The sequence below is a fragment of the Mus caroli genome, chromosome 4, assembly GCF_900094665.2.
Source record: "Mus caroli chromosome 4, CAROLI_EIJ_v1.1, whole genome shotgun sequence".
Lineage (NCBI taxonomy): Eukaryota > Metazoa > Chordata > Mammalia > Rodentia > Muridae > Mus > Mus caroli.
Genome location: NC_034573.1, coordinates 132,541,607 through 132,569,275, shown reverse-complemented (window position 1 = coordinate 132,569,275; position 27,669 = coordinate 132,541,607). Strand labels below are relative to the sequence as shown.

The 27,669-nt window shown below is 47.4% G+C and overlaps 1 protein-coding gene and 1 long non-coding RNA gene across 3 annotated transcripts in view; one reads left to right on the top strand and one right to left on the bottom strand.

Annotated features, from left to right (window-relative positions):
• Kazn (kazrin, periplakin interacting protein) overlaps positions 1–27,669 on the top strand; it is a 978,630-nt gene that overhangs the window by 195,067 nt on the left and 755,894 nt on the right. The window lies entirely within an intron of this gene.
• Positions 17,655–22,547, bottom strand: LOC115030873. Its single transcript, XR_003836450.1, has 3 exons — positions 22,462–22,547; positions 21,845–22,047; positions 17,655–18,067 (listed from the first exon to the last, which is right to left on the bottom strand). It is a non-coding gene; the product is annotated as an uncharacterized LOC115030873 (long non-coding RNA).

Sequence of the window (27,669 nt, the reverse complement as noted above, 5' to 3'; positions counted from 1 at the left end):
AGTGATTTTACTCCTGCAGATCCCAGGACAAGATTTCTGGGGTTTGGACATGCCTTGACCCCACTCTTGCCTCAAGCTGGCACCCCCTGTCTCATGGTTCCCTGGTTCCACATTGAAAGAGACCCTGGGATCATCACCAGCCCTGCCTCTGCCCTCAGAGCACGTATATCTGGGCAACTCTGGACCCCAGTCCCCAGCTCCCTGACCCTTTGCCTGTATTATAGCCTTTGGTGGAATCCTTCCAAGTCTGACACCCTCCAAGCTCAGAGGCTCTGTAGACATCTGACCCAAAGTTCTCATCTTACTGCAAAAGCTCAGTCTCCTCCAGGCATGCCAAGGTGGCATTCTTTCTGTTCTCTTCTCAAGTCAGGAATTAGCCTTTAACTATTTATCACCATCCTGATTCCACCATCCTCACTCAAGATACATTGCTAATTCAGAGTGTGTGTTGATGTTCTTGCTTCAGTTTTGTTTCCGGTGTTATGAAAAACTACCATGATGAAAGCAACCAAAGAGAGAAAGAGTTTTAGCTGGCTCACGATTTTGGGTCACAGTCCATCACTGTGGGGAAGTCAAGGCAAGAACTTGTCACATTATGTCTACAGCCAAGAGCAGAGAGCAATGAAAGCATGCACGCTTGCGGATGCTTAGCTCTTCCTCATACAGTCCAAGACCCTCTACCTAAGAAATGGTGCTGCCCACAGTGGGCAGGTCTTCCCACCTCAATGAACATAAGACTGTCTCCGGCAGACAGGATCACAGGCCAACTTGATTCCAGGGTTCTAGATTGTGTCAAATTGACCCCATTAGCTACCACATGACTATGGTATATCAGAGACAGTGACAGACACAGCAGTCTGTCTGGATTCCTTGTCTCTGGCTCATTTTTAGTTACTACTGTAGGTCACCCATCTCAATCCCAACACGTGGGATCTAGATTTTAGGAGTGGAAATTTTCTGAGAGGGTCATGATTCTAACTCTCCTAATCATAGATGCAATGTTGGAAACTGAGGCCCGATGCTTGGTGGTACCCACCTGTTTCCGCTGAGTCTTTTAAAAGCCTTGGCTTCGTCTCTCTGCCTTTCTCAGACCACAGCCTGGCACACACCTGGAATATACAAAACTTCTTATAACAGGTCATTCACTCAGTACCAATATCAGCTGAAGAGGGGGTTGGGACAAAAACCACACTAGGAATGCAGAGTCCTCCTCCACCACGTCCCCAGGTTTGATGGCTGGAAACTGTGCCAACGTGTCTAACACAACACACCATTTTCCTTCCAGAAGTCACTCCCTAGAGAAAGTTTCACTTTGAACTATGTCCCTGGGTCTTTATCGACCATCTTGGCTTTCTACTCCCCTTCCCCACCCCATTCCAAGACAATTATCTCTACCACACCCACACCCCAAGGTCAGGCATCTTTTGTTTCTTGGTGGCTACTGCCAAGTCTGCTACAGATGGCACTACCATGTCCTCCAGTTGTCAGCTGGGTCTTTCAACTCATTTGTGATAAATCTGTCACAGAGAACCCTGAGTTCTCTGTGCTGAGGAGAAGCCAGGCAGTGGTTCCCGCTCTATCCGTGCAACATTTATGGTATCTTGCATCCGCTTATTAGCTCTGTAACAGATGCTGAGCATGAGGGTGTGGCTCATCAGATAGAAGACTCTGGTTGTTGGAGCTTTTCATGAGCCCACAGATAGGAAGGAGATGGCAGGTGTGTAGACAAAGTCACTGCTGTATAGCCTACCTAAGCACAAGTCCCACAGGCCCCTGAGGCTGCAATATCACCCTTCCAGCTATGAATCTGAGAGGCACAAAATTGCAAAGCCTGCTCAGTGGGCTGAAGCTCAGAAAAACCACAGCAACTCCGCCTCTGGAGGCTTTTCACCAAGGATGTAGCAAGATGCACTTTGCGATGGTGCCAGGATTTTAAAACACATTATTGACTTTAGGTTTTTTTTCTCTCTCTTCCTTTCAATAACTTGTATAAGCAATGAAGGGACTTAGGGTGGATTGAGGAAGACATCGAGCTTAGCTTAAGTGAAACCACCATCTTCTTTGATCTGAGGGTTAGAAGCAGATCGCGTGTGACTGCCCTGTGGGAGTGGAGGTGGCTGTCTGTAGGAAGGGGCTGGGCTCCTCCCCCATGATGGTGCCTCAGCGCTGGGTTCTTTTCTTGTCCTTCTTTGGCATACTGCTCTCTGTCCTCAAGTCTGTGTTGTCATATTTCTTACATCTCTTAATTGCATTAATTTATTTAGTGTGTGTGGGGGGGAGGGGGAGTGTGTGTAGAGGTCAGAGGACAGATTGTTTGAGTTGGTTCTCTCCTTCCATATGTGGATACTAGAGACAAAACTCAGGTTGTCAGGTTTGGTGGCAAGTGCCTTTACCTGCTGAACCCAATCTCTCTCCCTCTCCCTCTCCCTCTCTCCCTCTCCCTCTCCCTCTCCCTCTCCCCCCTCTCTCATGCCAAGCATATGCCATATATGTGCAGGTGCCCACAGGGGCCAGAAGATAGCATCGGATCCACTGGGTCTGGCTTTACGGGCAGCTGTAAGCAGCCTGCTGTGAGCAGGGAACTAAACTTGGATCCCCTGGAAGAGCAGCAAATGCCCGTAACCACTGAGCCATCTCTTCGGGCCCCATTCCCCCTATTCTCCCTGATCTACTTTTCTTCTGACCCTGCTTGTGGGTAGCTGAGACTCCCAGCAGTGTAACTCAGCTGTTTCCCGGCTGCACCCTGTCTACCTGGTGACACACAGCTCAAGGGTAACAGGTGGCAGAACCCTTCAAGTTCTGTCTGAACGTTGAGAGGCTCATCCCAGCACTGTAGAAACGGCTCAGCTAGACTTCTGATGCATGAGGCTGATATTAGGGTCTGATCTATTAGGCTCTCTGTGCAGAAAAACCCACCTTGCTATTTAAACAGATTACCCAAATTATAGATTAGGGAGTTGACACCCAGAGAGGTTGAGTCGATTTCCCAGAATTGCACAGCTAGGCAATGAAAGGCTAGGATGAAGACAAAGGCATCTGGATGCGGCTGAAAGAGAGGAGTCATTTTGCTGACAATGTCTGCTTAATCTATTGTGTGCCCTTAAGTACCCCAGCCTTTCCTCTCTTCCAAGGCTTGTCTTCCTCCCAACCCCCACCCCACCCCTCACTGCACCTGCATTTTCTTTTCTTTTTTTTTTTTTATTGGTTATTTACATCTTTTTCCCCCCAATTTTTTATAAGGTATCTTCTTCATTTACATTTCAAATGCTATCCCGAAAGTCCCCCATACCCCGCCCCCCGCCCCCCGCCCCCCGCCCCTGCATTTTCTGATCTACTATTGCTAACACATATATCAGAGGGGGCTGGCCCTTCTTAACAGCAATGTCAGGCTTTTTTTTTTTTTTTCTCCAGAGCTGTGACCTTGGGAGAATACTATCCTTTCCTGACCTTGGTGTCCCTTGTGATTTCATAAGGACTATAGGGGAATTTTAATAGAATTGCTAATGGATGGGCTTTCAGGATAGAGAATTTAATAACCATAGAGCAAAGGCCTTGGGATGTCTGTCGGCAAGGGCAAGAGAGCTTGGACATCTGGGTTTAAGGGATATTGTCTAGTGTCTGCCCCAAGGAGACCGTGAAGTGTGGTAGATGGCCAGAGGGGGGCACTCTTCCCTTACCACTCAGCCTATCCTCAGTGTGGTGCCTGCCCCAACCAGGAAGAACTGGAAGCAAAGAACTGGGGCTTCTGCCTCTTTGAACCTCAGTGCCCCAGCCTGGTCTGGCTGTTAAAGCCTCAGCCCTGACCCTGGGAAGATCTGGTGCCCGACTCAGAGAAGCCTATGCAGCAGATGGCCTGTAACATGGGACATCACACAGGGTGACTGGATTTACCCTGTCTCAGCTGCTTAGCAGGTGTCAAATAGGAAGCTCAGCTTGCTTCTACAGGGCTTGGCTCCCCCTCCCCCCTCTATGGTTGTCTTTTATCCTGCAGGAGCAGGTCCTGGCATAGAAGTTTCCTAGCTTGAGCAGGACAGAGTCAGGTACCTGAAACCACTCCCTCCCCTCCTGCCCAGAGCTCTCTGGAACCCTTCATCCCACTTGTCCAGATGGTTTACCCGTACTCTCTGCCCTGCTCCTGGTATCACTGTCTTGTGACTCCTGGGGCCTCCCCTCCCTTCCCCTCCCCTCTTCTCTGCCTCCAGCATCTGCATTCTCTGCTCTAGCACCCACTGCAGGAACATGTCCCCAGGGAGGGCTCTGTGCAAACCTTAGACTGCAAAGTGGATTAATGAGAATTTACAGAGCCCCGCTTCCTCAAAGTGATGACTGTTGAGCTAGACCCAGAATCAGCATCTTTTTTGATCTAACATTTATCCAGAGTTTACTACAGGCTGGAAAATGTCAGGTGCTCTCTATCTTCACTCTCATGAGCTACAGGGAAACATATTGCAGCTCCCCCCCCTCCCCAGTTTTACACCCTACCCTGTTTCTTTAACGATGACCATCAACCAGAGAGGCAGAAATGCTTTCTTGGCTCTGAGCCTTGAATCTAGGTTGGTCACATATAAATTCCACTCTTCTCATCTTTAGCTGGTCCCCCTGGATCCCTCTGTGATGCCTCTGGTCTGGTATAGCAAAATATACAGACAGGGCAGCTCAGATCATAGGTATTCATGGCTCATCATTTTGGAGGCTAAGAGTCCAAGCCAATGGTGATGACCTTCTCAACATATATCACAGATCTAGAATCACCATGGAAATGAACTTCCGGGTATGCTTATGAGGTCATTCCCAGACAGGTTGAGCTGAGGGAGGAAGGAAGACCCACCCTGAGTACAGAAGCACTATTTCATGGGCAGGGGACCTGGAGTGAAATAAAAGAGAGGGAGTGAGCTGAGCACCAGATCCATTTCTCTCTGCTTCCTGACTGTGGGTGTCATGTGATGGCCGCCTCACGTTCCTCTATGATGGACTGTACTCTCAAACCGTGAGCCAAACGAACACCAAGTAGCTTCTTATCAGGCATTTGGTCCCAGTAATGGGAAAAGTATGGGATACTGTACATCAAGTCTCTCTCTCGTTCTCCCTCCCCCTTTCCTTCTTCCCTCCCTTATATTAAGTCACTAATCCCATCCTGAGAAGCCTCAGTCCTCAGGGCTTCATGTATCCCTTCCTAATCACCTTCCTAAAGCTACATACCCAAAATCCAGCACCTCGAGGGGATTGGCAGAGGACTTCAGTATATGAGTGGGGACAGAAGATGGTGCAATCTATACGACTGCAGTTATGTCGGGGAGGCTCAGTAGCCCCAGGTCTCACCCTCTAACTCTAGAGAGGAAAGGAACACAGATAGAGGGGAGAGAGGAATTAGGAAAATCCCCGAGTCTTAATTTCTTTTCCTTCTTTCTCTTAAGCACAGAGACTTAACAAGCTGCAACCAACTTCCCTAAATGACCAACACCCACCTATCCCTGCCTATGGGGCTCTAGCATTTGTATACCCTCTAAAAAGTTTCCGGAATTCCAAACATCACACAATTACAGAAACTATCTGCAGCTGGCAAAACCATGCCTTTGCCAGAGCACGAGGCAAATCATAGCCAGCTGCTGTAGATAGTTTGAAGCAGCCCCTCATCCCCATACTTGAGATTAAAATGATAGTACATTCTTATTCCTACAGAGGTCACTCAAGCTCTCAACCTCTCTCAAAGGCGCTTCCTTCCCTTGCAAGAAAGACTGCCAAAGACCACAGCATGCTCCTTACTCTATAAGGAGCTCTCTGCAGGTACATCAATGCCCCCTTGCCAGCACTTGGGAAACACTCAGAACCAAGGAGCAATGGATGAGCCCAGGTCCCACTAGCCAGATGGTGGGCACACATGTTGGGCTCTCTGCTGTCTGCAGAGAGAGTTCAATTTATAAAGTTGGCATTGGAATTATACTGCCCACTTTTCTACCGTTTTAGAACCTGACCCAAGGGATCAGGGGACATAGAGCCAGGTCCCTATGAGATGAGGTCACCACGGGAAGCACAGCTTGAGAGGATAACCACCAGATAGCCACATTCTCCTCTGCAGTTTCCCAGACCAGGGTGGAAACCCAAGGTTTAGCTTCAAGTCAACAGATCTGACTGCCTACCAGCAGCTAGACACTTACAAAATGCTGTTTAATCTTTTTTTAAAAAAAGATTTATGTATGTATGTATGTATTTATTTATTTATTATATGTAAGTATACTGTAGCTGTCTTCAGACACCCCAGAAGAAGGCATCAGATTTCATTATGGATGGTTGTAAGCCATCATGTGGTTGCTGGGATTTGAACTCACGACCTTTGGAAGAGCAGTTGGTGCTCTTAACTGCTGAGCCATCTCTTCAGCCCATGTTTAATCTTTATAAACATGAGAAATAAATTAATTAGAGGTGCTGAGCCCTCTTAGGGTTTCCTTTTGCATATATGTGTGAGAGTGAATGTATGTGTGTGTGTGTATACGTATGTATGTGTATATGTGTTTGGGTGTGTATGTGTGACATGCATGCACGTGTGTGTGTGTGTGTGTGTGTGTGTAGGCCAGAGGCCAGTCTTGGGTGTCATTCCTCAGGTGCCATCCACCTTATTTTTCCAAGACAAATTTTGTTGTATCTTGAGACAGAGTCTCCTGATTTCCTGGCTGGCTGCCAACTCTCTGTACACGGCTAAAGCTGACCTTGAAATCTTGATCCTCCTGCCTCCACTTCTCACATGCTGGGCTCACAGGTGCACAGCACCACACTGAGTTTATGTGGTGCCAGGGATGGAATCCAGGGCTTCATACACATTGAGCAAGCACCGTACCAACTGAGTCATAGACCCTACATCTGCTTAAGCATCTCTCATGGCTTGAAGCCCTCTGATTAGGCTATCTGACCACTGATTCCCACAGCTCCTCCTGTGTCCACCTCAATGAACGGGTTATGAGTATATGACGACACCACACCGGCTTTTTTATGTGGATCCTGGGGCTCAAACTCACATCCCTGTGCTTGTATGACAAGCTCTTTGCCAACAGAGCAATCTTCCCATCTTCCTCCCAAAATGCATTTTTTTTTCCAAACAGAATGCTTGTGACTCTTCCTTCCCATTCTCCACTCCTCTGTTCTTCTCATCTTAAAAGGACAATCTAGAGGCCCAGGTTTGACAGTTCCCTCAACTGCCGTCTTGTTTTATTTTCTTTTGATCTGATCATGCTTGGTGAAGTTCAAAGTTGGATTCACAACTTTAAAATTTACTGTATCATCATCATCCTCATCACTTGTGTGCATGTGCCACATGCATGTGCGCATGCATTGTGTCTGCCGCGCGCGTGTGTGTGTGTGTGTGTGTGTGTGTGCGTGCGCGCGCACTCGTGCGTGCAAGCACACATTCACATATGTGTATGCTACCACACACATGTCCTAAGTCAGGGGACAAGTTTCAGAAGTCAGTTCTCAACAATATGAACTAACCAGTACCCCCAGACCTCGTGTCTCTAGCTGCCTATGTAGCAGAAGATGGCCTAGTCGGCCATCATTGGGAAGAGAGGCTCTTGGTCTTGCAAACTTTATATGCCCCAGTACAGGGGAATGCCAGGGCCAAGAAGTGGGAGTGGGTGGGTAGGGGAGCAGGGCGGGGGAGGGTATAGGGAACTTTTGGGATAGCAGTTGAAATGTCAATAAAGAGAATATCTAATTTAAAAAAAAAGAAGTCAGTTCTCAGCTTCGAATGCCTCGTCAAACTTAGCTCATCAGGCTTGCAGATCAAGTGACTTTACTCACCGAGGCATCTCGTCCACCCTCATGTGAAATTGTTGTGCAGATCTGAAGACAAGCATGGAGAAAGATTAATATAAACAGCCACCCAGAACGAGCTTTGCCCCGTACTCAGAACAATGGCTGTCTGCTTCTCTGAACCTGGATATGTAGGAGGATGCTGGATACAGATTTACCTCGCATCTCATCTGCATGGTTCCCTTCATTTTACCTCAGCACTGCAGGGAGTCCAGTGGGACCTGGAGAATTACAGAAAATGATCAGGCTCAGGGCTGGGCGTGTTTCCATGGGATTGAGTTATTTGTAAGCTGATCAAACGCCTGACCTGGAATTCAACTCAGAACTGTAAAGGTTTTGGGAAGAGGGTGGCAGATTGGTTTCCTGGCTTCTCTCCTCAAGTTGTCAGGAAAAACAGTTGGTTTCAGATCTGCCCAGATAGTCAGTGAGGTGCCCTCAGCAGGGTAGCCTTGGCAAGCCCATTGTTGTCAAAAGCACCATTTGCCGAAGCCAGAACTCACCATCTTTTCCAGGAACCCACACCTGGAAAGGCTGTTGCCCATAAACAACTCAATGTTAACCCTATGTTAACCCTCTCTCTCTCTTTAGGCCCTTCTGGGTCTTCATGGCTCAGAAACTGAGGCAGGGCAATCCTCCTCACTACAGAGGTCAAGAGTGTCCTCTCAGCCCCAGATTTTTACTGTGTCACAAGCTCAGCTCAGAAATGCTGGTTACGTCGCTTGCAGAACAGAAGCCCATAGCTGCTAGGTCTCAGATGTGAGCATGTGCCGATGGAGGACCGAGGTCAACCTTAGCTGTCATCATTCAAGTGCTGTCTACCTTGTGTCTACCTCTCACTGGGACCAGTGGATCACCAATTAGGTTAGGCTAGCTGTCCAGCAAGCCCCAGGGATCCATCTACCTCCATCCCTCTGCAGAGGGGTTGTGAGCACATGCTACCATGTCTGGTTGCTGGTGCTCAGTGCACGGCGAGCTTATTACCAATAGAGCCACCTCCCTAGTCTGCAGATCTGGGCTTCCGTGTGTTCGCAGGAACTGGAGACACATAAGAACTTGAAGTTCACGGTACCAGGGATGCTTTTTTCCCTACTCTGACAATCATGGGTGGGCCAAAGGTTCAGTCTACAGCAGCTTTCAGGGGTGGGTGCCACCGTGTTGTCGTTAGGGCTCCTGCAACCGGGACAAATATTGAGGCACCTCTGCAATCTCCAGGCCATTGTCTTTGGGGACAGATATTTTTTCCATCTTCTGTTCTGCTCTCTTCTGACCCTCATAATTCACCAGCTCTTTATTACCCAGAGACAGGCAAAGGCCAGCACTGTCTAGCGATTAGATAGATTAACACTTCAGCAGGTGGGGTCCAGCCTAGCCTGGGACGTGCTGAGAAGTGTAGCTGTAAATGACTTTATAGCTGACACTCGAAGATGACACTCCCTCAGGGCAGGGAGAAAGGACTCTCAGGGCACATAACAGCGCACATATCTGTCACATGTCAGAAGACACAGTGCCATGCTGCAGTAGATATTAGTCCCTTGCTCATCGTAACAGGCACAGTAATCATTGTCAACACAGGATGACTCTTGTCTGCATTCTGCATACTAGTCTAAGTGCTTTGTGTGTATAATGCAATTTAATCTTCCCAGAAGCCTTGCTCAGTGGAAGGAGTGGGATGCTCATCTCAGAGATGGGACACTGAGGCACATATGGATCGCATGCTCATGGTCCCCAAACAATGGAAGAAAGTAGACTTATAAGTCTAAGAGTCTCTTGTCCTAATGTGGCTGATTGTGAGCACATTCATGTCCCAATGTAACTCTTACTTAGTGGCCTCATTCTCTAGACAGTGGGTAAGTCCTCTTTTCAGCCTCTAGTAGCCTGTTACTAATGCCCTATTGTTACTAATGCCATCTGAACTTGCAATCCCCCATTCTCAGCCTGTGAGCTCTGGGAGGGACCCCCAACTCTGACTTAGTTTGACTGAGTCCTCCACCACAGTGATTAAGATAGGAATGAGAATGGACGCCAAAGAGAATGGTAGAGACCTGTCCCTGGTTGGCTGTCGACTAGCCATGACCCAGAATGATCTGCAAAGAGAATCCATTGAGGGCTTGTGGGCATGTCTGTGAAGGGTTGTCTGGATTGTTCATTGATGCATGTGGGCCCAGCCCACTGTGAGTGGCACCATTCCCTAAACAGAGGGTCCCAAACTGTGGAGGGAAGCTAGCTTACAGTTAAGCCTGCCTGCCATTCAGCAAGCAGGGTTCTCCATGGTTTCTACCATACTTGTTTGTCAGTGAAGTGAGTTTTCTGATCAGAGGCCATGTGTGGAATGGCAAGGAGGCCTGCCTTCAAATTCCTACCTTGAATTCTGTAGAGCCTTAATTTCCCTAAGTGATTGATTTTGAGCTGGGATTAAGGTAAATAAAATCCCTTCTGCCCCTATGCTGCCAGATCAGTGTGTTTTGTTGTATGTAGCAATAGAAAGATACCAGAACAGGACTCAGATGGGCGTTTTGAAGACTCCTTCACTATCAATAGTGTTGTGGTTATTTTTCTATTTCTGTGAAGAGACACAAAGACCAAGGCAACTTATTAAAAATAAAGAGTTTAACTGGGAAATGGCTCATAGTTTTAGAGGTTGAGTCATGACAGTAACCATGGCAGAAAGCACAGAAGCAGGCTGGTAGGTCTGACTCTAGAGCAGTAGCTGAGAATGTATTAAAAGTTTGTGGCAGAGAGAAACTAGGCCTGCCATGAGCTTTTGAACCTTAAAACCTACTTCCCCCAACAAAAACCACACCACCTAATCCTTTCCCCCAAACATTCCCACCAGTTAGGGACCAAGCATTTAAATATGTGACCCTATGGGGACTGTTCTCATTCGAACCATCATAAACAGATGACGGCCTCTGAAGGTATTTGCTTCAAAGCTGTGGCAGCCACTTTCTCATCATGAGGCTGAGAATGGTACCTGACCTAGAAGTAAAACCAGAGGATTGAGCAGAAGATGCTCCTGCTACTTCATCAAAGGATTGAGTCTGACGCGCAGGAGTGTGGTTTTAGTAGAGTACATGTGGGCATGCTCAGAAGATGGCCAACTAGCAGAAGGTATGCAAACTCCTCTTAGAATCTGTGCCTGTGCTAAGCTAACCCGTCGCTATGGTGCACAAAGTCTGGGGACATAGGAACAGTGAGTACACAGGAATCCCTTGGACAGAACGTGGGGCTCTGTTTTTAGGAGAGGAACCAGGCATAAAGATCACCATGAGTAAAGAGTTGGCACTCACAGCTATGAATTGGGAGCAACAAGAAGTCAAAACAGCCCCTCTAGATCTATAATCCAGGTTTCCAATCACTGTGCCTAATAAATGGCTTAAAAAACAAACAAACAAACACTGAGACCTTACTGTGAGGCCATTGCGTAACACATTGACCATGTCTACCACTGACTGACCTAGTTAGGCTAAGCTAGCTAGCTAGTAAGCCCCAGGGACCCACCTCTCCTGCCATTATACGGACTCACTGCCATCGCCATCTTTTATGTTGGTTCTGAGACTTCCCCTCTCCAACTCAGGCAAGCACTTTACAGCCTGAGCTAGCACTCCAGACCCTATCTGGAGAGCTTTATAAGACCGTTTGGAGGGGAGGTTAGGGAATGGATGGTGTGCAGAGAGCTTTAAAATCTAGGAAAGTTACTTGGGATTGTGGTCAAACTGGAAACAGTCCAGCTTTTCCTCTATGTGCCAATGCCACTGCTTAGTGTGCCGAGAGTCTCTCCACTAGGGACAAGGACATGGCTGTTCTCACTGCCTTGTTACCGAAGAGGGTGAAGCTTTGCCCCACTCCTCTACAAGTGTGACATACATAGAGGCATGTTCTGAGTCGAAAGCTGCTTTAGCACCATAGGAAGCCTCCATGTGGGTGCTGGGAATTGAACCCGGATCCTTTTGAAAAGTATCCACTGCTCTTAAATCACTGAGCTATGGCTCTAGTTCCAGAGATTAAAGATGCACATTTAGAGGGAAATCCAAGAGGGCACTGTGATGGTGAGCAGATTTTAAAAGGAGCTGAGTAGTGCAACATCCAGGCAATGAGGTTTGTCTCCAGTCAATGGCTGCCTTGCTGACTGTCCACCATGCCGTCAGCTCCCTCTTGCCCTTCCTGTATCACTGGGTCTTCCCTAATGAAAATGATTATCTTGTGGCAGGGGCAAGAATTGGCCTGAGTGTGGCTGTTCAAATGAACTCATAAGTGAACATCTCAAGTATTTAGAAGAGGCGATGGGGAAGAAATGAGGGAGGCCAGGCTTCTCCTTGGGAAGTGATAGAGAGCTCTGGTTTCCATGACTCAATTGTTGCAGTGGCTGACAAGCAGGCCTGCTACCTCTGTCTCTACTCTACACAATCTCCTCAGGTTAGTTCTGTGTGCCCTCTTTGGTAGTCCATGGTATCCACAGCGCATATTCTCTGTTCTCTCAGTCTCTCTCTTTCTGTCTCTGTCTCACTCTCTCTCACACACACACATACACAGGCCTGGTGGTTAGGGGCAATGTGGGATGCTGAGCCCACCCATTCTGACCCTCCTAGCCTCCCCTACACCTGTTTCCATTGATCTGACTTCTCTATCTCTCCGTGGCTGCATCCCTATACTGGTTCCTGTGAACTCTTCCCTGGTACTAGCCCTCCTTTCAGTATAGTCCTAGATCAAGCCTCAAGATCCTCTGTGATAACCTACTTTCCATGTCTCAGTCTCTCTTTGGGGTCTTGTTCCTGTTCCAGGTAATATTTTTAAAAATAAATCAAACTGGAACATTCTCGTGCTTGCATCTCTTGTCCCAGTGGCCTGGCCAGCCATGTACTGGTGGGCAATGGCCAACCTGTTTTTAATCTCATGGAGACTCTAACTTAGGACTCTACAATCTCTCCACCCAGCTCCCTAGGTTCCCACTGGCGGGTCCTTACTACGTCAAGTCAACCCCAGGTTTTAAATCTCCCACTGACTTTGTGGTGTACATCAACAAACCTACGCTTTGCCACTGTACCTTTCTCTCTTGAACCCAGACGAGGCGCTGTGTGAAGGAAAATGCAACATAAGCTTGGTTTAGAAACAATGGTAATTCGATTTCTGGGTGCAACAACTAAAACCTAATCTTGTAAGCCTTATTAAAATCCAGTCCCTCCGGTGGCGAATCCTTGTGGATCTGCCACAATACTAGGAAACTCTAGCAGCTACATCTTACTCCTCAGCTGTCCCTGTTCCAAAAGGTCTCTCTCTCTCCTGCTTCTTTTCTTCTTCGGTCCAACCCGGAAGTCCTGCCTACTTGCCCAGTGATTGGCTCTTTTATTTAGTAAGGGATTGGTTCACAGGAAGTCACCTGAGTATAACTCACTCTTAGTCCACAACCCCTCCCAGGAGAGCAAAATTAGCATAGAAGCAGCACCAGGCCCATCCACAACATGCTCCCTCTAAGTCTCGCTCAGCCTCACATGTGATCAGACAGTTCATGTTTAGTCTCACCTATTAAAAACTCAAACTCCTAGAAGCCATGGGCAGAGTATCATCTTACCCAAACCCTGAATGGGACATGGAGGAAACCCTTTAATCCTGCAAGCAGGCTTACTAGGGAAAGAAGCCCCTTCTTTTTGCTTAAAGCCTCTCGGTGTATCCACCCATGGTTCCTCTTTTCCAGAACTCCCATTAGCCCCTGCACTGTCACATTCATTGATAGGTTGAGAGAGTGGTTGATGGGTGAGACCTCTGGGTACTGCCCACTTTCTGGGTAGTCATTTGCCCACTGCTTCACTCAGCTAATGTTTAGATGGAGTTACAGTTGTTCTTTGCCCTTCAGGCAAGTTTAATTTCATTGCTCAGATGCAAAACTACTTCGTGATAGAGACTGGCAGGGAAAGGACTGGGAATGGGCAGGGGGTTAGGATGGGCCATGTTAATCTCAAAACAATTTCAGAGCAAGTGTGACATCTACAGAGCTGGGAGACTTGCTTGTACTGTTCTGTGTAGGAATGAGAATGTTCACATGACACTGAGTTGTGATAGAGCCAGGAGGTCAGCTGGTGCTAGGGTCACTGTCACTCCATGGAATTAGTAGGGACTAGTGTCCCAATAATCTATATCTATACCTGGGAAGTATTATTCTGGGGTCTTTTGGCATTCCATCTCATGCTTGGTGAAAGACTAGTCTTGAAAGAAATCTGGAATGTTCTCACTTGACTAGAGAGCCTTTCCTTCCAAGATGTCCAGTTAGCAGAGACTATTATTTGCTTTCCCATCTAGTCTGTAGGTTTGATCACCATGTGTTTATAGAGATGCAAACAGAAGATATTTGTATATAGAGATGCGAACAGAAGAAGCAACTGGGCCTTTCATCTCTGAAGCTTTAGGTTGGGATAGGAGAGAGCTTTGTGTGTGTGTGTGTGTGTGTGTGTGTGTGTGTGCACGTGCTCGTGTGCATGTGTTCACATAATGAATGTATAAAGAAACCTTCACCATGTAGGAAGACCAGGAGGTACTGCCACACTAAGCAGAAGTAGCTGGAGGTGCTTGAGGAAGGAGCCAGAGTCTGAGTTTCCAAGATGGGGTTGACATCAAATCTAAGGGACCCAGGAGGCTGAACGGAAATGTAGAGCTGAGGCAGGGGCATCTAGAAGTTGCGCAGTGCTCCGTGAAGCAGATGATTGGGGTAGCCTGTGATATTGGACAGCTGGTGCTTCACTTTTGCACATGGGATGGTAAGATGGCTTCTTAGGGACAAGGCACTTGAGAGGCTGACTCTGACCTTTTGCCTGTGGTGCCATTGGCTGACATGAGGCTGACTCAGGGTCACTCTAGGGTCAACCCAAAGTGGGAAAATAAGATTAGCAAGTATCTCAGTTCCCAGCTTCAGTACAAAAGGCAGGAGAAGAAATGATGCCTGTGTTGGTTTGAATAAGAATGACCCCCTTGAACTTATATATTTGAATGCTTAGTCACCAGGGAGTAGCACTATTTAAAAGAACTAGATGTGGCCTTGGTGGAAGAGGTGTATCACTGGGGGTGGGCTTTGAGGTTCCAAAAGCCCACTCTAAGCCCAGAGTCTCCGAGTCCCCCTCTCCCTCTCCCTCTCCCTCTCCCTCTCCCTCTCCCTCTCCATCTGCCTATGGATCAGGATTTAACTCTCAGCTACTATTCTAGCACCTGCCTGCAAGCCTCCATACTCCCTGCCATGACGATAATGGACTAAACCTCTGAAACTGTAAGCAAGCCCCTAATTAAATGCTTTCTCTTATAATAGTTGTCTTGATCATGGTGTCTCTTCACAGCAATAGAACAGTGACTAAGACAACACCAGATGTGGGCTAGCTGGCTTCAGTTGTGGAATTAGTTCTCTGGTAGTTATGAAAAGCAGAGCTACAAGGTCAAGGTGCCCATAGGGCTGGTGTCTCTCAAGGTCTCCCCTTGGCTGGCATATGACCATCTTCTTGCCACTTCTCACATGACCAACCTCTGGTGAATGTGCACCACTGGGTTCCTTTGTATGTCCAATGTTGTTATTCTTCTGAGGACACCAGTTAGATTAGATTAGGGCCCACCCCAATGGTCTCACTGTGCCTTGGGGCCGTTAGAACTTCACCTTGCTGTTCTTCCTAGCCTGCTTCTCAGAGAAGAGCTGTCTACAATGCAGGGGTATATGCCATACATATCTGTAAAAGCTGTAAAAGCTGCCTGGACGAGGGGTGTGTGCAATGTGACATTTAATTGGAGGGACGATGTGGGAAGAATATCAGGATCTTGATGTGCTTTTTCCTATGCCCTGTACCTTCTCTCTCCCCCTGGTAGGCTGGGCCCTGTGTGTGACTCTTACAATGCCGTCTAGTGAAGGTTTTGCTTATGTTCAAAGCCTAGGCTACTTGCCAGTCCTTTAGCTTGCCACCATGACCTGGGGTGATTTTTGAACATCAGGTCTAATTAAATGGGGTGCAAAAGTTAGAATAACTCTGCTCCATTTCTTCCTAAAATCTCCCAATTTCCCATGGAAGAATTGGTGAGAAGGGACAGGCTTTCGCTGGCTACCCATCCATGGGTTGTACAGTATCTTCTCAGGGCTGGGGTAAGTCTGGGGCTCACAGCCAGTGAGATGGCCTTTTAATGGTACCTGTTATGTCCGTCTCCCTCATCTTCTTCCTCCAATGGGTCTCACAAAGCCACCACTGTCCACTTTCCACCACTTCACAGGAGAATAAAACTCTCAGGTGGGGAAAAAATGGAGAGACACAGACAGACAGACAGACAGACAGTCAGACAGACTTATACACATAGTTTCTGTGCTCACTTTCATCCAGAAACACTGGCCTTCTGGCAAGCAAACTATTTCACACTTCTGCTGCCTGTCAGAGGAAATGCATCAGTTCTGGAAAATAAATTCAAAGAAAGGCAGCCCCTGTCACATTCTATGTAAGCAGATAATTGAAAGAAAGTCTGGTGCCCTGAGCAGGCAGGCTAGATATCACAGCTCACTAGTGAGAGCACGTTGAATAAGCAAGATTCAGAGACCGGATCAATTAAGCTCTCCAGCCTTCAGTAAATCTATCTCTTCCTTTTATTCTCTTTCTGCTGACCTATCTGAGACTTCCTCCTGATTAGAAAGCTTGCTTCCCCGGTCCCACAATAAAGCAAACTCCTGCCTTCACCCTCCAAGTGGTTCCTTCTTCATGCAGCTCTGAGCAAGGCATTGTGGGCTTTTCTTCTGTGGCTGCTAAAATTGATCGTCAACTTAGCAGGATCTGGAATCATCAAGGAGACAAACCTCTGGGCTGGGCTCATGTGTGAAGACATTTCAAGATTGGGTTCGCTGAAATGGGAAGAACCTAAACGTGGGTAGAATCATGCGGTGGGCTGAGCTCCTGCCCTGAATAACAAGGAGAAAGTGAGTTGAGCACCAGCGTCCATCTCTCTCTGCTTCTTGACTGGATGCAGTGTGAGCGGCTGCCTCGTATTCCTTTTGCTATGACATGGCTGCTGGGATGGGCTGTACCTTCAAACCAAGAGCCAGAATAAACCCTCGGTTCTATAAGTTACCTTGGACAAATAGTTTGCCACAGCATTACACCAAACAAAACAAAAAACAAAAAAAAATCAAGAAAACCGCAAACAACAACAACAACAACAGACAACCCAGTAACTAATAACTTCAAATGTGAGAAGCAGAGCTTGGCCTCTCCAGGCACTAACGGAGACACGACTCTGATCTATAATGTTGCAGCCAACCGTGCCCATAAGCCCTGTGAGAATGAACACTGGATGTCTCTCTTACAAATGAATATTGTATTCTTTACCATTCATAGATCGAGTTTTAAGAATTATTACCATTTTTACAAAAAAAAGATAGACACCAGGAGGTGGAGAGATGACTCAGTAGTTAGGAGCATTCACGGGCTGCCCTCACAGAGACCCCACGTTGAGTTCCCAGCACCCATATGACGGCTCACAACCATCTATAACTTCAGTCCCAATAAGATCAGACACCTGCTTCTGACCCCCTTCCCACTAAGCACGCATGTGGTGCACAGATTTATATGCAGCAAATACCAATACATATAAATTTATTTTAATTAAAAAAAAAAGAGTTAGTCTTGCTATTGCAGAAGACTAGAGTTTGCTTTCAGAATCCATATCAGGCAGCCCACAATCACCTGTAAATCCACATCCAAGGGTGTCTCATAAACTCTGTAGCCCCACCCCCACCCCCACCCCCACCCCACACACAAGGTATTCATTCCTGCACACACAGTTTAAACAACTAAAAAAATCAAAAAAAAAAAAAAAAAAAAGAGGATGCCCAGTATTTCATGCTGCTTTAGTCTTTTGGTTAAAACATGCTATTCTATAAAACCAGGTATTAGCATTATATACCTGCTGGGTTCCATCTTTGGGAGATCTGTGAACCTGTGGATATGGCATCTGAGGTTCCCTCCATCAACGTAATCATCCTATCTGAAGGGAAATGTGTCATTTAAAGTTGTCATTTCAGTCCTTAGAAACTCCCAGAGCCACCATCCTGCAGCTCTGGGCTTGCTGAGTCCTCTTCAGTGACATCGTTTTTTTTGTTTGTTTGTTTGTTTTTTTTCTTTTTTGCAGGTGAGATGTCTCTGTATGAATGCGGTATTTGAAGGTTTGCTTGTCATTCCTGTGGTTCAGACAGAGGCTGGCACCGTTAATGCATCCTTTCAATTACTCCCAGTAGTTCCAACTCTTCACGGTGGGGAGATGGCTGGCGTGTGAGCAGAAAAATAGCAATGGTTAGTCACAAAGCAGGAAGGGGGCGGTGCAGCATCAGACCAAAGTAGGAAATGCTTGCATCCAGCTGCCTGGCCACCTGTGAGTCAGTGAGGGTGTTGTTGTTGTTGATTTTTACATGTATGCACGTGTGTCTGTGTTTGGGTACGTGCACAAACACACAGGACCCTAAAGAGGCCAGAAGAGGGTGTTGGTTCCCTTGAAGTTGGAGCTAGATGTGGTTGTATGCCACTCACTGTGGGGGTTGGGAACTGAACCTGGGTCTTCCAAAAGAGAAGTATGTCCTCTTCACAGCTGAGTTAGGGCTCCAGCCTCCACAATTCATGATTTTATCAGTCAGTCAAAATCTTGGGTTGAAATGGATTGAAACTGTGTCGTTTTGTCTCCCAAATCCACAGAATCGATTTTGTGTGGAAGGAAAAGCTCTCTCTGGCCTGTCAGAGTTGTTTACACTCCACCTGAATACCCAGGGTCATCCAGTGCGTTGCAAGGCAGCTAATGATTGGAAATATTTCTACTGATTGCTTGTATTCAGAACCTTTTGCTTGAACATGGAGGGGGAAACCCTTATATTTAATTAAGATAAAAGAATGTTATTCTTTCCTATAACTTTCAAGACTCTGGTGGGACAGGCTTCCGGAATGACTTGATTCAAGTTTCCAAGGATATTGCCTGCTCAATAGCAGGCTTATTGCCTGTCTTTGGCTTTTCTAAGGCCACACATAGGAGCTTCTGACACATTCAGGCTTGGTTTTTTTACCCCATGGTTCCAGGCCAAAGCCTCCAGCCTAATGGCTCAGAGCACTTCTCTATAATGGTGAGGACCTAAGTTCAAATCCATAGCACCCACATAAATATCCAGACACACAGGGTTGGGGTGGGGGGCAGAGACAGCCTGTTTTAATCTCTTTTCCATTGCTGTGGTAGAATACTCTGACAAAAGATGACTTAGGGAAGACAGGGTTTGTTTTGGCTTACAGTTCCAAAGGGATAAAGTCCACCATGGAGAGAAGGCCATGGCTACAGACATGGAAAACATGGCATCAAGAATAAGAAACTGGACAGTCACCCTTTCATCCAAACACAGGAAGCAGAGAAACAACAGGACGTAGGCAAGGCTATAAGGCCCACCTCCAGTGACAGACTTCCTCTATCAAGGCTCCACCTCCTAAGGTTCTACAACCTCCTCAAACTGCACCACCAACTGGGGACCAAGTGTTCAAACGAGTGTACTAATGGGGGTCGTTGTTCATTCAAAAGGGTGATACAGACGGCTAGACAGCCTAACCTAAGGGACAGACTTCAGGTTCAGGGAGAGATACCATTTCAAGGTAATGAAGTGGGGAGCAATACAAGAGGACACTCCTGGGCACATGCATGTGTGTGTGTGCGCGCACACACACACACACACACACAAGCATGCACGCACTCGTACACACCGCATGCTCACAAGGCAAGGAGCACTCTGGGGGCAAGGAGCTGATGGCCCATGACATGCTTCTGAGAAATGTTTTAATATACTCTGCTTATTGGGAAACAACATTCTGCACATAACTGTCACTCAGAGCACACATCCCTCCCCTGGTTGTGGCTCTCAGCCAATAATGATACAAAGCTCTGTTTTTCTGTTCACTGTGCCACAAACATGATAAAGCAACAGAGCAAAGGTTCATGACGATAGTGCGTTCCAAACAGGCGGAAGATAGTAACAGCCTGTTCTTTTCTGAATGATAGCCCCCCACTTGTGCTCCCTGGCTCTCAGAACAAGCCAGAATCATCACCTACCCATTTCCCTGGCTGGATGGTTATGAATGACATAAACAATCTGACAGCAACATAAAGACGAACTCGAGAGGCAGAAACATCTCATGTAGTTCTAACTGTTCTCTGAATATCAAACTAAATGCCACCTTTCCTGAGAAGTCATCATTGGTGTGCTCTGCTTCCTGCATTTGTGTGTGTGTGTGTGTGTGTGTGTGTGTGTGTGCTCTATCTATCTATGAATGAGTACATATGAGTGAGGTCCATCTGTGTGCAAATGTGCAGAGAGACAGACATACACACACACACTTTAATGATTGTCTTTCTTCTTTACCAGCATGTAGACCACAACCCACCCAACTCCTTTGTTTTTCCCCTAACATCCTCGAGGGGGGCTGGGTCCCTAATGCGTTCTCCATCATCATTTGCTGAATTACAAACAACATGGAGTAAAATTTCATGTACTTTTCCAGGGGACAGTTCTGAGGTCGAGGCACCCTAGCCAGTGTCCAGCTGTGGCTTCTGGGAAGGCTCTGGGTATTCTGAAAAGCTAGCACTCTTCCTGGACCAGTGCCTGATTGCAGGAGGTTCTTCAGAGAATCAGAATGAACTGGAGGTTTGAAATGTTTATGGGGAAAAAAAAAAGCTAAATTTAGAGGATCAAAGGCTGTGGGACCTTGGTGCCCTTGAGGCTGAAGGCTGGGAACCTTTCACACGCATCTCAAACAGCATGGATTTATCTCCCCTGATTGTCCTTCAGAGGCATTGAAAGTTCTAGCTGGAAGCCATTTGAATTGCCCACTAATTGCTGGAATGAAGCAAAGTCTCCTTCAAGCAGACCACTGGGGCATTCCACTTTCCTTTGCTGTGTGGCCCCAAACCAACTTTTGAGGAAAAATTGCTCTCTGCCAAACTGGCCTCACTGTTGTGGGGGAAGACAGTGTTAGAGGGATGTGTGTCTCTGTTTGCTATCTTGAATCCAAATGGAGACAGCTCCAAAGCCTCCAGGGGGGTATGCTATTTTCTGTTACTCTGCTAAAACTTGGAGAGTGGGCTTAAGGTGCAGAGATAAGATGTCTTGGCAGTTAAAAGCATTTGTTGCTTTTGCAGAAGTCCCAGGTTGAGTTCTCAGCAACCAGATGACAGATGGAAACCCTCTGTAACTCCAGTTCCAGGGGACCTGATGCACTCTTTTGACCTCCTTGGGCACCAGGCACATACATGTGGTGCACAGACATATATGCAGACAAACACTCAAGCATATGAAATAAACTAAATAAATCTTTTAAAATATTTCTATCAGGAAGGTCTTTTATACGCTTGATTTAACTGGAAGGAGCAGCAGTGTTGCTATGGCCTAGGTGTGAACTGTCCCTCACACAAGGCTCACGTGTTGCATGCTTGCCAGGAGATGGCATGATGGCACTAGAAGTTCTGGAATCTTTAGGAGGTGGGGCCACTGGGGGCATGACTCTTCCTGAGGGCGGCCTCTCTCGCTCCCCATCCCCACACCCCCACACGCCCATACCCCACCTCCATCTCTCCTGTCTATCATGACACGATGGTGCTCCTCCACAGACTCCCACTGCCATGATGTTTTTCTCGGGTGCATGGAGCAGAGAAGCCACTGAACCCTCTGAACCTGTGAGCCGCTATTGACCCCTCTGAACCTGTGAGCCGCCATTGACCCCTCTGAACCTGTGAGCCGAAGATAGATCTTTGCCCTTCAAGCTGGTCCTCTCACTTATTGTGTTAAAGCCACAAGAATCACAGCTGATTCTGGTGTTGTTGTGGCTGGTCTCCTAGGATTGATTGTGTTCAGACACTTTTGTAGGATAGAGACAGGATGAGAGGCTCTCAGAGGAAAGAGAAAAGAGAGAGTCCTTGTGCAACAAAGCAAGGCCCCAACAAAGCAAATCACATCACAGTGCCAGGAAAAGGAAGTGGTGCAAAGTCACCTTCAGGTGGCACAATGTCATGACAAACTCACCATCTATATGGCACTTTCTAGGTGCTGCAAGGTCACCTTTCCATGTGGTGACATGTCATCTTCTGAGTGACTGCTTGGTTTGCATTGAGCCTCTTGGGAGGAGGCAGCATCATGAAGATACTGGGAGCCTCTCCTCAGACTCTCCCTGTCATACTGTAACCCTGAGTACATTCTTCAGCCTTGCTGATCCTCAGGGGTTATCCCTGGAATGGACAGAACAGGCAGGTATGCAGAGACATATACAGTTCATGACAGTCTACTCACCCCCAACACTGGCACATCAGAGTCACCAAATGGATCACAGAGCTCCTGAAAGACTATGCCAATGGGATGCCCTCAGCCACAGGCCCCTCCCACAGTATGTGTATAGGGCACAATGCTGTGGCGGGTCTTCCACAAATCCCAGAGAGCTTCCAGGCAGAGGTGACCTTCTACACAGGGTGTCTTAGTTAGGGTTTCGCTGGTATGAAGAGATATCATGACCACAGCAACTCCTATAAGGACAATATTTAATTGGGAGCTTGCTTACTGCTGGTCAGACTGATGGCAGGGCTGGTGGCATGGGGTCTGCTGGGGTCACTAAAAGCTTCTAGAAGGTGAGGTAGAAGGTGAACTACCTGAAGGTGAAAAACGCCAGCCAGACAACTGCCATCTTGGGAGCCTTGAACTTCCATTTTAAGCTATGGAAAGACTTCTCTTTGTCATGCAGTCAGGAGCTAGTAGCATCTGCATGGGATAACTCAGGTGAGGTCAAAACTCACCTTCCCCAAAGAAGTTCTTGGCTTCTTCCCCACTGTCTTCTTATGAATTGACTGTAGAAAGCCCTTTCTAGAGTCTACTATGAAACATTTTGACCCTTTGAAGTATTAATTCCTACCGCTTCCCACATTTCTGCTGCCCACTGCATTTTCCCATGTTAAATCTTTTACCCTGATCAGCATCATGTCTTTGCTTATATCTAAACTTGTCTGTGGCTCATTGCTGCAAAATACTCCAGGGAGAGAGAGCCCCTGGGACAGTCCACACCATTCCCCACAATAATGGTTCATAAGGTGCCATTCTGGAGAAAACTATTCAAGGGAGCTGATTACCTTGTTTGTTTTGGTTTATGTAGGGCCAAGATCTTACATCTCCACCAAAGCCCTCACCATTGTGCCAAGCTCACCTCTTACTGACCCTGCCTGACCTGGTGTAGGCACTGCCTTATTCCCAAGACCCACAGACCATTCACTAAACCAGAGATAACCTTTCCCTTTTGACCTTTCACCCCTCCACTGTGTCTCAGTGTTGACTTTCTTAGTGGCCCTGTCAATGTTTCAGGCTACAGATGAGGCCGCACTTTCTTCCCTTTGAGTAGAGCCTGGGAGAGTCCAGTGGCCACTGCTGAGTCTGTTAAGATTTGCCTCTTAGTGACTAACAGCAAATGGGGTTCAGAGGGTAGAAGAAAAAACCCTGTTTTCACAGAACTGACTGTGCTATAGATGTGTAGGTGTGGTTTAAAGTCATGAGTCTAGAAAGGGCATCCTGGAAGACAAGAAATAGTCAGAAGGGTCATAGACAAATGTGGATATAGGCAAAGAAGTGACCATTGTTCAAAGCAAAAGATTAACATGGGAAAACTCAGTAGGCGGCAGAAATGTGAGTAGGAATTTAGAATTCCTGTTTGGTTCCTCCCCTCCCCTCCCCTCCGTCCCTCACCCTCTCTCCCTCCTCTTCTTCTTCCTCCTTCTTTTCTTCTTTCTTTTCTCCCCCAGCTCTTCTTTCTTTCTCTAAGGGGTAAGGGCTAGAGTGATATTTCAGGAGGTGACATATCTGCTACACAAGCGTGAGGACCAGAGTTTGATTTCCAGACCCCACATAAAATCCCACAAGCATTGTCATGAGCTTGTAATCCCTCTGCCAGGAATGTGGAGACCGATCCTGGGCCTCATGGGCATCCAGGCCAGTGACAGACCCTGTCTCAAAAACAAAAGCAACCAAGCAAAATATCAAATACAAAGTTGTCTAGTGACTAAGCAATAATTAGCCAGGCTTGGCCTTGGCTTCCACGTGTACACACAGTCATCTGCTTAATAAGTGATACAGTTAACTATCCTTAGTGGAGATTGTGGTAAATACAAAGATGGAAGCATTTCAATGAAGTCCTGGCTAATGTTTTCATAATCCCCCATTCTCTTTCCACTCTAGATTGTGAATACATACTTCAGTGTTCATGTGAAGATGTCTGCCCCATCCTATACCCCTGCTTTCTGCTAATCTGTCTCCACCTTCCCCATTTCCTTTCCTAGACCTTTAAAAGAAATGTTAACCATTTCTTTTAGCTTTGGAGCAGAGTTGATTCTCTGATCAGCTTTCTGGGGTCCTCCCACTCCCATTCTCCAGTTTCTGGCTTCTCTTGAGGGCTCACCCTGTGCCTTGCGCTATTGCCGGCATCTGCACATGTCCAGGTGAAGGGAGACTGGCTGGCAAGGTGCCCTTCTCATCCAGGAAGGGAGAGATCCTTCCTGCACCTTGGTGCTGTGGGGGGTGGGGTGATACTGCAGGCTGGAGCTTTCAGAACCTGACTTGCCAAGAATGAGTGGCATGTGGACGAGGCCAGCTCCGTGATTCTGGGCAGATGCCCAAGCTTGGTGAGGATGGTCCCTGTGGCCTCAGAGAAGCCATGCCAAGAATGTGCGCTGCCAAGAGCTCTGCACCCTCGGGGGCCATTCTGGCTGCTTCCTTCTCCTGCCAAGCTGTTTCTAGATCACGTTTCTAAATCCCACTCCTCCACACTGAAAAATATGCTCCGAAAAGAAGCCAGAAAAACTAAAACAATGGCAGGGGAGCATTTAATTCTCCGTCCACTGCACTGTCGCAGTGATTAGCAAAGATAATAACGATGACAATACATTAAAATTTGTGACTTAACAGGCTGGAGAGATGACTCAGCAGTTAAGAGCAATGGCTGCTCTTGCTGAGGACCCCTGTTCCATTCTCAGCATCCAAGTGGCAGCTCACAAGTGCCTGACACTCTAGCTCCAATAGATCTGACATCCCCATCTGGCTTCCATGGGTGTGGGCATGGTGTTTTGTCCTGGGAGCTCCTGGGTCTGGAGTTTCTAGTGCCCTCTTGGTGGTTCAAATCCTCACTGAATATCAGAACTATAGAGGGTTTTGCCCCTTCCTTCCTTCCTTCCTTCCTTCCTTCCTTCCTTCCTTCCTTCCTTCCTTCCTTCCTTCCTTCCTTCCTTCCCTTCTTCCTCCCTTCCCTCCTTCCTTCCCTCCCTCCCTCCCTCCCTCCTTTCCCTCCCTCCCTTCCTTCCTTCCTCCTTTCCTTTAGTTTTTACATTGTGTGTGTGTGTTGGTGCATGTGGAGATGAGAGGACAGCTTGCATGAGTCGGTTTTCTCCTTCCACCATCTGAGTTCTGCTCATTAGGCTTGGCACCATGCTCCTTCATCTATGGAGGCATCTTACTCAGCCCCTGTAGAGTTTCTTAAGGAGATAAAATGTGCCTTGCTAGGGCTAAAGAGGTGGCTCAGTGGGCAAGACTTCTTGCTGTGTAAGCATGAGAACCCAAGTTGAAACACTCGGAACCTATGCAAAGAGCCCTGCGTCCTATGACGCCAGCACTGGGGGTGGGGAGGCACAGGAGGATGGCTCTGACTGGATGGCTGCCAGCCGAGCTCTGGGATCAGTCTGGGTCTATCTCAAGGGACTAAGGCAAGGAGTGATAGAGCAGGACATCCAGTGCCCCCCCCTTTGGCTTCTGTGTATGCACGCATGTGCATATAAAACCCCGCCACACCCCAAAGTGTGTATCACGCAGACAGACTAAAACAAGACAGACAGAACAAGGCTCACGATAATAACACACCAGCTCTGAACTCCTCAATGACGCCATGGTCAGGACAAGGACCACAGGACAGATTCACCAAGGAAACCACGCTTCAGGCTCCCAGAGGACTGGGGTTAGTGGGGGAATCTCAAAGCAGATTTGGTTTCCATAATTTCAGACCCCTGGTGGATCCAGTGACTGTCTGGACTGGCAGTACTGTTAGGCTGAGGGAAGCGGAAGGGAAATATGCAAGTCTGGACAGAATAAGCAACTGTAAGCACATTTTCAAAGTCCTGGAGAAGGATGTGTGTGTTTTGAGGTCACACCTGTGCATGGATAATGGTGTGTTTTTATTCGCTATTACTGCGTGTCTTCCCGTCTCGGCCATTATGGAAATTATGGAAAATTGCCGGGTGCCCTGGAGTTGGAGGTTATAGGAAAACTTGTTGACTTCGTGTTATGTAGGGGCGGATGCTTTTCCTCCTGCATTCTTTGTTCACATTTTGCTTAAAAATGAAAACTGTCATGAGAACTCCAGGCCCAGGAGCTCCCAGGACCATGGAATCATGGTTGTTGCTTCTGTGGGGAGCCTATGTGAGTGATGGCCACTCCTGCCATCACATGCTCAAAGCCACTAATCTTTACAAAACATTTTATCTTATTTACATGTATGTGCACACACACACACACACACACACACGCACACATGTGCCCATGCCCGTGGAAGCCAGAGGGTATGTCAGGTCTTTCGGAGCAGAAAAACTGTTTGTTGAACAAACTTGCACACCTGAGTTCAGATTCCTAGTACTCACGCATGTAAAAGATGGGAGAGACAGCATTGTATCTACAATCCCAGGGCTTGGATGGGGGCAGAGGTGGGGGTCAGAGGTCAGAGGTCAGAGGCAGGCATATCACCAGAGCTCCCTGGTCAGTCAGTCTAGACAATCAATGAACTCCAGGTTCACTGAGAGACCTTGCCTCAAAAAAGGTGGAGAGCGAGTGATGAAGACACCTAATATCAACCTGTAGCCACCACATGTACATACACAGACACACACAAAAAGTAAAATTGTTATGGGAAATCCATATAAACTTATTTATCTAAAGATAAAATTATTCCTGTCTTTCTCCCTTGCCCTTTTTTTCTTTCTCTTTCTCCTGTCTCCTTCCTTCCCTCCTCCTCCTCTTCACATTCCTTGATTAAACTAGAAGGAGGTAGATTCACCCAGGCTGCACTTAGGACCCTGATATGTCCCTGTCACAAACTATAATTCAGGAACCCCAGCATCTAGTGCTCGGTCTGGCTGTGAATGTTTGAAGTCTTTAAAACCTCCATTTCTAAAACCACCCTGTGTACTCACAGCTAGAAGCACTTCAAATTCCTATAAAATATCCAGGCTAAAAATGTCTTCTCTCCGGCTTCCGGGCCACCGCTAACAGCAAATGTAAGTGGTAGCGCGTGCGTGCATGCTCCTTGGCAGCGGCTCTTTGGAAGACTGTCAATGTTATGGCACGCCACTGGGTGAGCATTTCCCAGCTAAGCGCTGCAATGCATTTTGCAAAGAGTACACCCTGCCCGAGTTTACCTGCGATGTGGGCTGGAGAAGGCAAATACATCGATCCCTTCATTTCTCGCATCCTGCCAAGACTCGGGTGTGAGCCTGGCACTTGAGTGCGCACCGCCAGCACATTCTGTTGGTTCTTGACACAGCAGAGGTGAACTTAAAGTGGCATTTGGTTGAGATTCATTTTTGTAGTCCTTGTCACGTGGGAGGGTGGGTCTGCAGAAGCTGGAGGGGCTGCCCTCCTCACTGGACAAGGTGACGCCCCTTCTCTACACCCACCCAGTCTTTTCCACCAACCCAGTGGGAGGGTTGTTTTGTTGTTTTGTCTCATGTTTTAGACTTTCCTTCAATGTCAGAAGATCCTCCACAGTCTGTTTATTCTCAAGGCTAAGCTGGAAGAAGAAGAGGAAGAAGGAGGAGGAGGAGGAGGAGGAGGAGGAG